Below are 17,581 nucleotides of genomic sequence, written 5' to 3' on the forward strand. Positions count from 1 at the left end.
ATATAGACATGATTTACATGTAATGGCCAAATAAAATTTATTGAGGAAATCTTTGTGATAAAAAAAAAATTGACAAAATCTGGTACTCATTCTCAAAAAAAAGCTTTTTGAAAACTAAGAATATAAAGGACACCTCTTAAAGATTGAGAGTTAGTGTGACACTCAATATTGAAAGGTTATTTTTTTCATTCTAAAATCAAAAGCATAACCAGGATATGCACTCACCATTTTTATTCAATATTGTACTGGACACGTTATCCAGTAAAATCAAGCAAGAAAAAGAAAAGAAACGCAAGCATAGCAAAAGGCAGAAGTAAACTGATTTTGATGGCAGATGATGTAATTATTTGTTAAACTATCAAATGGAGTCTGTAAGAAAATACTCGAACTAATCATTGAGCTGAACAGATCTAAATGACAAGGTCAACATACAAAAATAAAACATCAAAATATCAAATTAATTGTTGAACTCTTCTTGTAATAATATCAAAATTAAGTGTGAAATTTAGGGTAAAATTTATGAAAAATCTAAATATTCAATACACACTAAGTTACCCAGTGTTGGAGAGAGAAATTAAAGGTTTAAATTAAGAACATATAGTATGTATTCTTGAATTAGAACACTATTATTAAAAGAATAGTGCCTTTATAATTGATCTACAAAAAACACAATCCAAAATCATTATCTTACCAGGTATTTTTGTATAAAATGTCACATTTATTTTAAGTTTTGTTTACAAATGAAAAGGGTCTAAAATAGACCAAATGAATTTGAAAAAGATTAACAAATTGGGAGATTAGCACTGTTTTACTTTAGGATTTATTACAAAGTAAACATAATGAAAACAGGGTCATATTATCTTAAAACATGGATCTGGAGAATGATGTAGAGTTAACAAATTGATCAATAGATATATAGGCTACTTATTTGTAATCCAGAACATGTTTAATAAATGATATAAAAGTAAATGATATACATATACTGTAAAAAGATAAAACGAATCTCACTCCAAACGGTAGATCCAAACTTACCTCAAAAAATGATCATAGACTTAAATCTAAAACTTCACGCTGCAAGAATTCTAAAAGAAAGAGAGAGAAAAGTCTGTAAAGTTTTAAGATAATGATTTCCCAAATATACCACCAAACACCTGAATCATAAAAGTAGTTTACATATTGGATTTCATCAATGTTTTAAAACATTGTTCTTCAAAGCAACAAAACAATGAAAAAACCAAGGCACTTACTAGGAGAAAGTATTATCAAATCAGATTTCTGATAAATGACTTGCATTCAAAATTGGTAGGAATTTTCAAATCTGAACAATGACAAAACAATCTACTAAATTTGAAAAACTGGTAAAAATTGTACAGACACTTTAATACAGAGGGGCAAAGCTTGTTGGAAAGTAATCACTTGAAAATATGCATAATGTCCTTGTTCATAGGGAAACTAGGTTCACAGTGAGACACTATTACATACATACTCAAATGTAAGCAATTAAAAATTATGAGTACAATCAGTCATGGTGCTACAAGTCTGTAATCCTCACACTCAAGAGGCTGAGGCAAAAGGATTCTCATGAGATCACGGCCAGCCTGGACTTGGTGAGACCTGTCTCAAAAAATCAAAACAAAACAGAAAGAATGATTATACTTGGAAGCTTTTATTATACTGTTTTCTATTTATTATACTGTTTGTTATACTGTTTTTATTATTCAAACATGTAGAATGTCTGTTCTCTTCCTCACTGTTCTCTTCCTAACAGCCTCTCTGAAATGCTGAGCAATCCAAGTTCCAATCATTTATGGTCTACCAAGCACTGAATAAATTAGTTATCTGGATAGCTATATCTTTCACTCTTGGGAGAACAGCCATCTAGACATAATTACTGTTTGTGACAGGGTGTCAGAACACTGTTGATTTCAAAAATTTCAACTGCTACTTTTAAGCAATTTTGTAAATTTCTTCATCTCTGTATCTGATTTTACTCCTCAAAAGCTCCTAAAGCATTGTTTCTTCACTCTTCTGTGCTTTTGATCTTCAATAACTCAATATTGTCCTTTATCTCAGTTTGTTTCATTTTAATATTCTAGCATCTTATATACAAATTTCAGCCACACATTTGCAGACTCACAAATTTACATGAAACAGTTTAAATGGGTATGTTTGCACACTATGGAATTTTCTTCTTTCATATGAATATTTCACTGCAGCGTGGTTACTGACTAATTAGCTGACTTTGATTCCAGCACACTGTGATTTTTTTCCCTATTGTAGCAATTGAACTTCTGCTTTGTTCATGCCTTATGACGAATATTATATCAAGTACAAATTCCAGGAATTTCTTCTACCATTTGACCTACTTTTGCTTCATTTAACTTCTTAATGTTTCTCTCCAGATCAGTGAACATTTCACTTCTGGGGATCTTGCTGTCCAAACATATTTCCAGAAACATAACCTAAAATTTCAAGGAAGTCCCTGAGCAGTGAAAAGCTAAGTACTTATATCATCAAATTTGTTTTAAACAAAAACTCTGCATAGAGTTTGGCAAAAAAGCTTCCAAAAGGACAAAAATAGACATATTCCTAGTAGGAGGTTCAGAAACAGTTTTTTTAAGAAATTATAAATGGTAAAAGTAATAGAATAAAGTTGATAGCTTTACTGAAATTTAGTTATTAGCACAAATAAGTTATAAATTAAATATTTACACATATCAACAATAGTAATGTCATCATTCCAAAGCTATTAATAATTCAGTTATGTCTATTTTAAATACAGTAAAGTCAAAGAAATGAATACATGCAAAATATACCCAGACAGTCTAAAAGGCCAACTGTGTTGAAGAGCTGTGGGAATTCAGTTTTGAAATGAAGAAGAGTATAGATTATCGTTAAATATGATAAGAAAATTGGCATAGTAGGAGATTTAGAAAAAGAAAAAAAAAAAAACATTGTGTTAAAATTGAGTGCATGAGAGTTGAAATCTGCCTGAGTCATCCAAAAGAAGTCAAACAGCTACTGATTATATATGCTGGTAGGTAACTTGGAAGAGAAATCTAGGATTGAGAGCAAGTGAAAGTGTAATGAATTATTTAGTTGTTTGGTGCTTTGGCATCCATTGTGAATGAGTCTGACTTTGTCACACCAGAAGCAAGACTTAATGGCCCTTTACAATTCCAGTTCTTCACCTACTGCTAATTCCTCAAAGTGTTTGATCCAGATGTCTCCTTCACGCAACCATGTTTTAATAACTGCGTTCCTACAGAGTGTTGGATAGCACATTTAACCTCCCTATCAATCCCCGTACTTTCCATGGATATCCCAGATATATTATAGTGACTACTTTTCAGAACAGCATGACCACATAGCTCACACTTGCCTCTTCTGAACTCACCAGTTACAACTCCCTAAAGAAAACCTGCCCAGGAAGTATCCTGAGCCCAGAGAATGACTTGGCCCTTGAATGCTTCCTTTTCCAAACCACTGGTCTAGTGAAAGTGTCAGACAGCATCCTCTTTTTCAGCGTCTCTCTCCTCTTCTCTCTGAGGAATACACTGCTTTTGGCATTTTGTATTGTAATGACTTCCCTATGTCTCACCTGACCAGCACACCTGAACTCAACTCCGGTTCTGCCAGTATTCTCCTGCAGCATGGCTTTCTTGGAAGGAATAAACTAGACACAGTTCAGATAAGATCCATAAGAGTGTCAACCAACATAGAAAAGTTTTCTATGAGACACACTTGGTCATGGGTCAGACACTTAGCTGCTCAGCTGTCTTCAGGATAAAGCAGTATCCAGTGCAATCACCCACAAACACTTTGCTGCAGGTGAATTAGGGCAGAGCTTCAGTATAGCCATTCTCCTGAGACAGCTGAAAGCCAAATTGAATGATCATGACGGGGGTCTTTTATGTAGCTGGAAATAGAAGATACAGAAGTTAAATAGTTCACCTATATAAGAAGAGTTTAATGATTTCTATCAAAGAGACTTCAATATGAACAGGATGAGTAGAGAGGAAAGTTTTCATAGAAAGGAAGTAGAAATGATCAAACGTGTGAGAAAAATCCCAGTAGGAGAGTGCCCATAGCCAAGAAAAGAAAATTGAAATGAAGAAAAGCAATAGTTAATCTATGGAATAAAACGGAAATATCAAGTAAGATGAGAACATAAAAATACTTTGTGAGTTTGGCAAGAAGAATGTCAGTGCATTTTATTTGTGTTTTCTGAGAAAAATGAATTAAGTAACATAATACAGACTGTAGTGTAAAGAACTGATGAAAGAACTGGGGGGGGGCAAGAAAGGTCTAAATCATGATTTAAAATATTTTTCTGCTAGGAAGATAGCTCAGTGTTCACCAGTGTGACTTCAAACTGTTTTGCCCATTAGCATGGTCCCCAGTTTATCCATCTACCCACAAGAGCCTCTAGAATATCCTACTTTATAGCGGGGTAGCATTCCATTGTATGAAAGTACATCTTTCTTATCCATACTGCAGTTGATGGACAAGTTAACTCTTGCTTGTTTGTGGTCTCCTGTCACATGGAACAAGTATTTTCTCTCCTTTGATTTTCAAGCTATGAATTTCCTTTAGTTAAATGTGTTTCTTATATAAAGTATGCTGGTGAATCTTCTTTCTTGATCCACTCTCCCCGTGTTTCTTTTTATTGATGAGTTGAGGAAGTTAGTGGGATCCAGAAAGCACAATAGATATTATGAAAGTGATTGGGGAGGAAGGGCATAGAATGGGGAGATGGTAAGCATGGTTAATTGTGTACTGTCTTGTCTTGAGCTCTTGTATCATTTTCATAATTTTGTTAGATTTGGTTTTGTTCTGTCTTGTGTTGTTAAATTTCACTGTGTCTAATTATATTAGCAGCTATTTTGAAGACAATAAGATGTATTACGGTAACCATTGTTGGCTTTCTACTCCCTTGTTTTGAAGTTCTATAATGTTTTCATTATTTTGTTCACATTGGTTTTATTCTGCTTTGTTTTATTTGATTTTAATAGGTATGACGGTATAGACAGTTATTCTGAAGAAAAGGAGATACTATGGTAGCCACTATTGATTTCCTATCATCTTGTTTTGAAGACCTGTAATGCTTTCATTGTCTTGTTTTGATTGGTTGTAGTCTGTTGTGTTTTATTTTATTTCATTATGTGTGAAGCTATGGACAGCTATTTTGAAGAAAATAAGAGACATTATTATAGGTATTGTTGTTTCCTGTTGCTTTGAAGTCCCATGTGGCTTGCATTGTTCTGTTCTGACTTGTTTTGTTCTGTTCTGTTTTATTCTCTTTAAAATAAAACTCAAAAAAGGGAAAATAACATTGTTTCTGCCATCAGGGTTGTGTTATTATTATTTTTTAACTTTGTAGCCCTGATCACAGCCATCAGAGAAAAAAAGGAGCAGACTGAAATTCAGTGGCAGTGTCTCCCTGGGTTACCCACTAACAACTTCCCTTCATTGTGCAATGACTCATGGTGCTTACTAGTTCCAGAAATAATTACATTGCAGCTGTACTGAGAAATGAGTCCTTTCTTTTTTTTTTTATCCTGTTACATTTTTTTACTAAGCCAGACCACTGTCTGAAAATTTCTAGCCTCTAAAGGTGAAATGTTACAGAAATGCAATACATAACAAGTTCTTTTCATACTATTATCCAGCCACTGCAATTTATGGTGACACTAAGGATCAGCCATGGGCAAAAATCCCTGATATCAGTGTTTTAGGAAATAAGAGTAATGAGTGCCTTGAAGACATCATAAAAAGTGGATCTTTCAACTTAAAAACTAAAGACTAGGAAGATAATTTTAATTTAACTTGCTACTGGACAAAAGGAGATAAAAGGAGAACAGTAACTTATAGCACAGGAAAGTCACTCCTTGAGTGTGCGGCTTGCAGCCCTGATAGCCACAGCACATGTCTGCGGCTATGAAGGTACTGTCTGTACAGAGGAGAGGATTACCTAATTTCCTGTACCCTTCTCTGAGAAGTAAACAGGATCTCCATGAACATGACTTTTAATCTTTGGAATGCTGCGTTGAGCTACAGCTAGGTTAGGGTTAGTTTCCTGAGAAGAATTAACAGGCCTTGCTGTTCGGCCACAGTACTTAAATGATCATTCAAATGACAGCAGCTGCACTTTAAGAGAACTCCTTTCAAATTCACAACCATATACTTGTTCATAATTCATGGTACCTAATTTTTTATCTTAAAACGTGAGAAACACATTTTGAACCCTTTCAACTGACAATTTTTATTTCTAATTTATAAGAATGATTTAACAATTTTCTTTTGGTTTTTTGAAATAGGTTATTTCTACGTAGCCAAGACCAAGTTTGAAATCATAGCAATCCTTCTGTTTCAGCCTCCAGACCAGTGGGATTACAAGAGTATTCTACCATGTCAGACTTTAAACAGATTTTTATTTGCTTTTTTAAAATTTCATTTCTTGGGACTGGGGATTTAGCTCAGCGGCATAAGCGCCTGCCTTGCAAGCAGGCAGTCGTGAGTTCGATCCCTGGTACCGATAAAAACGAAAAAAGACAGAAAAAAAAAAAAAAAAATTCATTTCTTTCTTTCATTTATTTATTATTTTTTTCAGATTTATTCCAGAACTCTGAGTTACATCCCCAGTCCCTTCACTAATTTTGAGGCTGGATCTTACTAAAACATTAAATTTTAAATTTCCTAGGCAGTTTTCAAATTTGGAATTATTCTACCCCAGACTCCAAGAGTCTGCAGTCACAAGTAGTTTGTCTCATTTTTTTCAAAATTGTATTAAGTTTCAAATCAAGCATGAGTTTTATGTTTCACTCACTTTTCACCAAAGCACTTCTATGGTTTCCATTGTTTCTATGACAATGAATTTTCAACTGTTTTGACTAAAAGTACATTTCAGAATTGAAAAAAAAATCATTTTTGGTGGATAAGATATATATAAAATTCAATCATCTGGTTTACATTTTAAAGCAAATGTAAACTATTAATTTTTATACATAAGAGAATATCCAAAACACAATTCAAATTAAGGAAACTATAAATCAGGAAATATAGGGCAATAAACTTTAATAAGGTCATTCTGAGATAAGAATCTAAATACTGTATAACAAGTAATAACATAGCAGCTCATTCATTTCTACTAATAACTTAAGAGAGATTCATTTTCCAAATAAGTTCAGGAAGTTTAAAAACTCTTCAAGGAATCAGAAAATATTTTTTAAAGTTAGGAATGGAGAATATGATAGAGTATAAAGGATACTAAGAATAACTTCCAGAGATATAAAATACAAATACATATATAGTATATGGACTCCAGAATAATTATCAAAAACAAAACTTAACTTAAAAATACATTTAGATAAAACTAATAACCATCCTATGTGTCAGAAAATTTTAAGCCTGATAGTAGTAACCTATGAATAAAATTTGTTCACTGAACAAAGGAACATTGCATGAACTATAGTTTCAAAACATTTTATTTAAAGGGCATTTGATACATATCCTCTAATGTGGTTCTTGGTCTAAAATACCAGGGACAATTGCCAGGGATAATGTTTTCCTTTCGGAGATATGTTAGTGAAGATATTCGTATGAAGCTGGTTAATATAATTAATATATTTAATACACATAGTTAATATAGTTAACTTAGTTAATATTTGAGAAACTGTGATAAGTATAAGACATAAATAAGTAGGACTCCTACCATTAAACAATTTCCTGTAGTATTTGAATCTTAGTTGATTACAAACAATATCATAAGAAAAAGGAGAATGTTAATACTACTACTCTTGATACACTATTTCAGTGTTCAAAACAAATTTCAGCTTAATAATGTCAGAAAACTGTATCTTAAAAGTCTTTAAGAATAAATTACAGGGGCTGGGGATTTAGCTCAGCGGCATAAGCACCTGCCTTACAAGCAGGCAGTCGTGAGTTCGATCCCTGGTACCGATAAAAAGGAAAAAGACCAAAAAAAAAAAAAAAAAAAAAAAAAAAAAAAAAAAAAAAAAAAAAAAAAGAATAAATTACAGTGAAAAAAAAAACTCTGAAAATATTTAAACTAAGGATATTGTTATATTAGAAATTATCTCTAAAAGCCCTCTCAAATGGTTGTTTCATTGCATTTCCAAAAGTATTTTATAAGCTAACCAAAAAAAGCAGAACATTACAGCAGGTCATTTGAAAAGTAGATCCAATAAACAGTGACAGAACTAGAACGACTGAAGGCAGGAAAACGGAGTATTCAGATAATAGAGATCATTAGGGCAGCGAATGCTCCCTTAAATGTGAAAACAGAAGACAGAAACCAGAAAGGAGCCCAGTTACAGTGATCAAGCAGGTTTGTCACAATGTGGTGGTGCTTTATTCATGCAAGAAAGCAGGATGGGCAACGTGAGTACGTGGGTGACAACAGAATTACCAAAGTGAATGGAATGTTTAGAACAGAAATCAGACACTGCATAAGTCATTTTACATCTTCAAAATCATTAATTTAGATAACAGCTACCAAAATTGGTAAAGATTAACTATTTCTTTACAAATTAAAAGATAAAAGTCACTTTTAAAACCAGCAATTATGCATGAAGACGGAAAATACAGTCCTAGATGCAAAAAAAAAAAGGTTAATTCCCAAATATGAAAAACTTATAAAGAGAACAAAACGAAGGAGAGGAAGTCTTGGTGGAAGTCAGTTCAATCCTTTCCACTAACCATGGATCTGTATTCAGGGAATTGGCTGAAGACTTTCAGTCACACTGCCCCAATTAATTGTGCCACCTTGTGGGCTTCTTAATAATTCTGCATTTTGCAGATAAGCACTGAAGGCTGAACAAATCTAATGATTTCCCCAACATTATGTATTATGTAGAACAACAATGCAAACAATATTTGATGCCATGCCCAGTTTCGGTTCCATCAAAACATATCCTGCTTCAGAGTTAAAACCCTGCATAAAAAGATAGCAGAAGCTGGGGGTTTACAAAGCTCAGTGGCATAAATGCCTGCTTGGCAAGTTCAAGATCTTGAGTTTGATCCCTGGTACCAGGAAAAAAGAAAAAAAAAAAAAAAAAAAAAAAAAAAAAAAAAAGATACAGAAACCCTTAAGGCAAAGCAAATCAATTATCTCCATGAACTTCTATCGTGGAGATAAGAATTCCAGCAAACCAGAGATGTTTATTTTGAGTAAATAAGTCAGAAAAAGGGCCTGGGGATTTAGCTCAGCGGCATAAGCACCTGCCTTGCAAGCAGGCAGTCGTGAGTTTGATCCCCGGTACCGATAAAAAGGAAAAAGACAAAAAAGAAAAGAAAAAAAAAGTCATGAGTTAAACTTCCAAATTAAATGGACAGAGATTACTTATTGGGGTTTTGAGATATCTGCATCATTACACTGTTGTCAAACAGTCCAGATATAAGGGCCACGCCATATATGGTAATTAATATTTTCTTTTATTCTTCACATAAAAATTACAAGTTATGTAACAACCAACTTATTCTTCATATTGAATTGCAAAACTGGTGTATGAACTCTGTTCTCATTGTTATAAAAGTGCTGTAGATGTGGGCAACATAGAGATGTGCTTTTATACATGAATTCTTTGGAAGGAATATCATGTTCTTCCTCTTTTCAAAGCAGCTGAAGTTTGCAAAAACCAGGAACATCACATCCAGTTGCTTGCTAAAGACTTCAGCCTTTTTACCTACATAAAATGTGAGTGCAAAATATGTACAACACAGACTTTAACTAATTCAGTTACTTAATTTAAACAAATAAGCCTAAATACCAAGGATACAAGTATACAAAGATGAAAATGCACAGTAATTTCTAAGAGTTAAAATTTTGAAACAAATATATTCCAAATAAAGAAAAAAAATGTTAGGAAAATTTAGGAAAGTCTTTTAATGAATCATTATGTAGCTACCAAAAATGGTAATTTTCAAGGCTGGGGAAGGAGCTCAGGGAAAGAGATCATGCTTGGTATATGTGAAAATAGAGCTTTGATCCTCAGTGCGTGTACACACACACACACACACACACACACACACACACACACACACTTTGCATGTACGCATGAACAATATACATGTTATTTTATAAGAAAAGGAAGTAAGAGAAGATTGTGATACAGCTGCATTTTACAAATAGCTGCAAATATATGTATACATGTATCTAGTCAAACATTAGAAAGTCTGAAAAGATAAAATGATAAATTGAACTTTAATTATAACTGATCTATGTTATTTTATTTTTATATGAAAGTGAAAGCACTCTTAAAGCAAAGGCAAGACAATGATAAATTCAAGTCAAGCCTGGATAATTTGGCGACTCTTTGAGATTCTCTCTCAAAATAAAAGATATAAAAGGACCAGAGATATAGCTCAGTGTAAAGATCCTGGGCTCAATAAAAATTTTTTGGAAAAGAAATATTAAAATAAAATCATGTAGCTCCCTAACAAATCTATTCAATTGGTTTACTTTACAAACATTTACTGAACATGTTACTCTCTGGGATAGATAGAATGAATTTATATTCAAGGAAGAACCCATATGCAAGAAAATAAACAATTCTAATAGAGCATGACATAGATTTTGGTGACTATATGTGAATATTTTGAGTGCTTGGAAAAGAAGCTCCAATTTGATATAAATGGAATCCACAAAAGAGTCCTAGGTTAAATATGAAATTTCATCTACAGTGTTTATGCAGATGAGGAAGGAAATTCACCAATCATAGATAACATTAGGTTAAAAGTTTTGAGGAACAAAAAAAGAGAACACATTTGAGAAGCTGGCAATCACATGAATAAATTTTAAGTTAAGGATATAGAAGTATTTACATTTTAATGCTAAGTAGCAAAATACATGGAACAAATCTAGATTTTGTGTGGAAAATGATGGAGGTTTAATAATATAGTTTAGATAGGAATACAAAATTATAATGGGAACATTATTTCAGGAGAATAAATAGCAGTGAAAAAAGCAGAACTTGTGTCTCAAATATATTACAAGATCTCTACCTTCTGGAACATCATTATGATTCAATTTTGAAATTACTGCTACTTGTAGGACCACCCTTCATCAGTGGTCATCTGGTTAAGTTAACATTAGTTGAAATAATCTGGATAGTGGGTCTTTCTAGAAAATATCTTATGAATAGCTATATTTTCTATTATTAATGAGTATAATTTCAATTTTTTCTATCAAATATATCCTATCTAATAATAAAAATTGTTGTATAATGATGACAGTAGCACAGTTATATTGGTATTAATTATGTGTCAGATGAACACCCTGACAGTCCATTTGCTCCAACATCTTCTGCCATGCACAGCCATTTGGCCGATTTCAGACTATTTTCTTTTAAATCATAAAATATTTTAATAAAATTTTTATTAGTTATCAATAGTAGAAATGAAATATGGTGTTGTTTATTTGCTAATACATGTGTTCTATGTAATAAACCTCAGTAATTTGTGAGCCAATGGCTGCAAAAGCTCTGCTGTTTCAAAATTTTGCATTTTATGCCTCATAAAATGTTAGAGTTCACCTATATACAAAATGTCAAAAATCTTTGAGGCTCAAAACTGAAAACAGATAGGTAGTTCCTAAGGGTAGGCTATTGATTGGGAAACAGGTATAGTGGAAGTCAAAGGGTTCAGGATTTTGGTCTTGCAGAATAAATAAAACTAGAGCTGCCTGGTATTGTATTGTAACAGTATTTTATAACACACTGGATGTATGCTAAGAATAGTTTTCAGGTATCCAAAAATAAAAAAAATAAGATATAAGATTGTGACTGTGTGGATTTGCTTGCCTATAATAATTATTTCACTATGAATATCAAAACATTTTGTATATACCTTAAGTACACAAAATTTAAAAAGGACTGAGCAGATTGACTGAGGGTTTGTAAGTAAAAGTGCTACTCCTCAAACCATCAAAAGTATACTGGAATGAAATAATATAAGTAAAAACAATGATTTATGTAAGAGTGACAGTATTTATTTCTTCAAACACAGTTTCTGTTATTTGTTCCAGTGATGGAAGGCGAAATGGAATGAGAGTTTGGAGGAAATTAATAAGAATCTGAGTACCAAACCAAAGCTCTTAAATGAAATTCTGTCAAGACCCTCTTTAGATTTGTCTTTCATCTCAAATGCTATTATTTACTATTATGAGGATAATTAAATTACCTATGATTTTGTGTCTGATGTCTATCCAATTATGTGTCCTGGTGTAACATAGGTAAAGTCATGCTTGACACAGAAACATTACTCAAACATAATTACTTATAATACAGATCAAAATACAACCTAAAAAATAGAATTTGTCTTGATGAGTAATGTACAATAAACGGGATACAAACCTTACTACAATTTTCTAAATGAAGAACAATAAATATGTAGATTAAGATGTATCATTGTACTTTAGGGAATAAATAATGGAGAAAGACTCATAACATTTGGAAAAAATTTAAGTAAACATGGGAAATTTTGACAGAAGAAAGCCAAATATAAAAATAAATCTCTCGTAATTTAAAGGAACAAAGTTACCTTGCTCTCAGAGTTGTTTGGTGCAACAGTTGACAAGGGATATAGAGAGTTCTACTGAAACAATCTCTCATGCACAAGAATGGTAAAATATTTTTACTATGTATACACTTGCACACTTCCTAATACTTTCTCACAAATAAGTGACTAAGAAAAATATGGGAAATAGAACAGGAAAGACAGCAGGGGAGAAAAAAAAATAAAGCTCTTGTCAGCAGGACAGTGAAGCAAGTTCTTTTGGTATCTGCAAAACAAGCATATAAGGAAAAGCTGAGTTATTATTTAGGAGAATCTGTGGTTGAATTTTTCATTTCTTACCACGTGCTGCTTCCTTTTCCCGTTCTGCTTCCCTGACTACAATCACCAGGGTTAACAAGGAAAGAGAAATAAGCACAAAGAGAAGTTAGTCTTGAAGGAATGAGGAAACTGAGGCTGTGCAAATGCTCTGACCCATTTCTAAATGTGGCAAGGATTTAAGAGTGTGAAACTCTGATTTACAGCAAGGAAAGTGAGGATTTTAGTCTTTGGGAAGGTTCTCATGATGCAGAAGCTTTGATTTTGAATTAATGAATTCTTTCTTTACCTTCTCAACTTTTGCTTCTGAAAGCATGCTGGGAAACATTTGTTTGAACTCACTTGATTGCTGGTGGTCTTAGCTCTGGGCAATAGAAAAGTGATGGTAGCTGTAGGTGACCAGATTTCATATAAGAAATCTGTAATAAAATAAACTGAACATTCATATACAAAAAGAGTCTCAAAAAGATTCTAGATTATTTTCTGACAATTACTCTTTCAATTATTCCTTTTCGTTGAATCTGGAAATTTTCTCTCAATTTCATTTGTACACCATAATCTAATGATACTTGAAGCTCTGGCTTGGTCTTTTCTGGAGTGAATCCAGACTCCACTGACATGTTACTGAGATCTTACATGCTATATAGTTTTCTGTGTGAGTTAATGAATGAACATGTGTGTGTGCGTGTGCATGCATACACACACATTCATTTAACCGTATATTTCTTATAAGTGAAAATTTATACATCTTTACTTAACACTGATATTTCATTACTTTCATTTTTTTCTATAATTTCTTTGTTCTTTTCCCAGACTTCCTCTATTACTAATTTGTTTCCAATTTGATATAATCTGTCCTATTTTCCATCATTTATAGTTTCACTCTTTCAAATACTACTACTACTGCTACTACTACTACTACTGTTACTATATCATAAAGCATTGCATTGATGATTTTTCACCAATGGGACAAAATGCTTAATATCTCTAACTTAAAGGAAGAGAGTTTATTTTGGTTGACAAAGTTAGAGGATTCAGGGCATAGCCAACAGGCTTCAAGGCAGAAAAGTGTAGGGTGCATTAGAAGGAAGCTGCTTACGTTGCAGAGGCCAGAAAGCAAAACATAAAGAAGGAACCAAGGCCAATAATATGACCTTCCAGGTCATACCCCCAGTGACCCTCTTCTTCCAACCAGACCTCATTTCCAAACAGCACAGTCAGCTATGAACTGTTCAATGAGTATAACAACCCACTGATGAGTATGGCACCCCAAGGTCCAATCACTTTCTAAAAGACCACCTCTGAACACAATGTTTGGAGCACATTTAAAAACCTTGCCATTACTCCTGCCCCCAAAATTGTCCATCTCACAATGCATTTAGTCTACCTGTAAGACTTGCCCAAATTTTAACAATTATAGAATTTCTGAAAAGTCTAAATCCATTGTCTCTTAGCTATAAATCTCTGTAAAAATAAAGAAGAAAATTAAATATTTTCAACATAAAATGCATAGGGTACACATACCCATTCCAAAGGGAGGAATAAAGAGATAGAGGGAAATCAAACGAAAGGGAAAGCAAAACCCAGTCTGCAAACATTAAATCTTGTAACTTCATGTCCATCATTAGTGGCACATTATGGAGAAACCTGAGGTCCTAAAATTTGTGGGATCCACCCCTATAGCCTTGCCAGTTGCAGCTTATATGGCTTCTCTCTTGGGCTGGCTCCACTCAATGCCTATAATTTTGCTTAATAGATGATTTATGTTTCTGACATCTTCAACTTCTTAGATTTCCCACTGCACCTTCATATTTTCTGGCAGTGCTTCACACAATGCCTTTTTGTAGGATCCTGGAGGAAATGTAACCCTGGATTATGCATACCCCAAAATCAGCACCAGAAAGATGATGCAAAGATTGGCTGAGAACTTGAAAAGCATCGGAGCCTCCCTTGGGCTATGACTGGAGTGGTCTCTAAGTTCCTGGATGGTTAAACTAGGAGTTACACTTTCTCAGGTGTCACTGACTCTTCAAGGTTCCCAAAGACACTCTTCTGCAAAGAAAGCCTGTTCTTCCGGCTAGAATTGCTAGGATCTTGGTGATTTCTGAGATGTCCTCTGTTTCTGTCTACTATAGAAGTTCTACTATAGAAACTCTGTCCCTATAGAAATTCCTTACTGTACTCTCTGAGATAAACCACACAAGCATTGAAATTTATCCCTAGATGTTGTCCATGAATTGAGCTGGGAGAGATTCAACAAAATGCTATTATTCCATGTAATGCCATTCATATTCATCCAGTTTTGCTTTATACACATACCCACATTATGTTTTTAAAAGGTCTATGTTCAAACTATAAGGAAAAGAATGTTGATTTCCTAGGAAAAGTTTTCAAACTTACTTTTGCAACATCTGTGATTAAAAATATATCATAAAAATTTAGGAAATTTGTTCATTTTACTTCTTTTTTAAAAATTAATTTTATTAGTACATTTTAGATATACGTAAAGATCACATACATCATAGGGAATTTGTACCTGTATTGACATAGCTTCATTCTTATTTTTTTTTCATTCACTTCACTGCCTTATAATCCCTCTTCTCTCCATTACTTACAAAAGCTTGTTTACAGTTTTCATTTTTCTCATTATTTTCCTTTACTCTCCTTCCTTTCCCCCTCTCCACTCCCTAGTTCTCTTTTCCTTTTGAATATTTTCTTCCTATTTCACAATATGTATTATACATTTGATCCCTACTTACATTTTCCATTTCTCACATCAAAAAAAAAAATCATGCAGTATTTTAATGTGTGTCCAATTTATTTCACTTAAGAGTATTGTCTTAAGGGGCATTAATTTATCTAGAAATGTCTCAATTTTATTCTTATTTATGTTAGAGCAATACTCCATTGTATAAAAAATTCACATCTTTTTATCCATTGATCAGTTGATTTGGGCTATTTCCAAGACTCATCTATTACAAACTCTGTTACTGTAAACATGGATATACATATAACTCGAGTATGATTCTTTTAATTCTGTCAGGAAGAAATCAAGACAGTTGAGTCACATGGAACCTGTAGATTTAGTTATTTGAGGAGATCTCACACTGATTTCTACAGTGGTAACACCAGTCTACACACTCCCACCAAGGGTTCATGTTTCCCACAGCCCTGGTAGCATTTGTTATTGATAATAAAAAAATTCTTTTAATTCTTGATAGCATCCATTCTTTCTGGGGTAAAATAAAAACTCAGTGCTGTTTTAATTTGTATCTCTTGAAAGACCAGTGATATTGAACATATTTTCATGTATTTATTCGCAAGTTTTACTTCATCAGTGAAATGTCTATTCATTTCAGATCACTATTTATAGATTGGATCTTCAAATTTGGAAGTTCAGAATTTTTTGGTTCTTTATGTATTCTAAATATTAATTCTCTGTCTGAGGCACAGCTGACAAAAATTTATTCATACTCTATGGGTTGTATTTTCATGCTTTTGGTGATTTCTTTTGTCATGCAAAAGCTTTTTAATAAGATGAGATTTGACTTAATTCTGTGTAATATTTCCTGTGTAATAAGAATTTTTTCATAAAATCTCTGAAAATAACGTCTTTGAGAGTTTTACCTAGTCTCTCTACCAGCAGACTTAGTGTTCTTGTTTTAATATTTAGATCTTTGATCTATTTCAATGTTAGGATAGTTCACAGTAAGAGACATGGTTCTAGTTTTAAATGGAAAAGAGATATGGTTCTAGTTTTATGTGGAAAGCCAGTTTTTCTAGGATCACTTATTAAAGAGGCTACATTTTACCAGTGAATATGTTTAGCCCCTTTGATGAACATAAGGTGGCTGAGTGTGTGTGGCATTGTTGCTTCATCTTCTAATCTTTTTCTATTGATCCTTACATCTGGTGGGGGGTTTTCGCTTGTTTGATTGTTTGTTTGTTTTTGCAGTACCAAACCTTTTTTATCACAAACTGCTTTAAGAATAGTTTACCCAGGCACCCTCCCCAACATGGCCACCTAGAAAACTATTTACTCAGAATTTGCTTCACTAAGCTCAGTCATACAAGCACTCAGAGACTGCTGAAACGTGATCCAAGAAAACCTTGCTGCTACTTGAATTGGCAGTAGACTTTGGTATCATCCATGTGGTAATAATTTTGCAGATATGAAGACTGCAAATGCTGTGAGCTCGTAAAGGCTTCCACCAAGAAAGAAAGTCCTGGGATGTCCAGAAGTGTACGACAGAATTAAAGGCTCTGCGTTCCTGCCCTCAGAGAATTACATGTGAAGTTATAACACTGAAGTTAAACCTAAGATGGAGACCACATGAAATTACAGACGTTAGGCACTTGAAATGTCTACCAATCAAAGCTGCAGGCAGTGAGCACAGCCAGCCCCAAACAAAGACAAAATGAGCTGCAGCTAGTGAAGACGTAGGGTAACTTTCTAAACTATTTGGAGCTAACATCAGGTCACAACAAACCTGGATTTCTCCTCAGGGAGCTCCAGGATTTAACAGTTTTCCTCCTTGGTTTTCGTCATGCTTTAATTGCATCCTTTTTTCTATGCCTAATTCCTGCCTTTTGGAAGTGGATATATGGATCTATTTACCATGTGCTATTGTATAGGGAAATATATAACCTTGTTTTTGATTTTACACGAGCTCATAGCTATAATATATCCTGAGTCCCATAAAAATATTGAATTTGAAATTTTGAGTAA

This window comes from Cavia porcellus, unplaced genomic scaffold (genome assembly GCF_034190915.1).
Source record: "Cavia porcellus strain 051 isolate PalLab524CR breed Dunkin Hartley unplaced genomic scaffold, mCavPor4.1 scaffold_27, whole genome shotgun sequence".
NCBI classification, from domain to species: domain Eukaryota; kingdom Metazoa; phylum Chordata; class Mammalia; order Rodentia; family Caviidae; genus Cavia; species Cavia porcellus.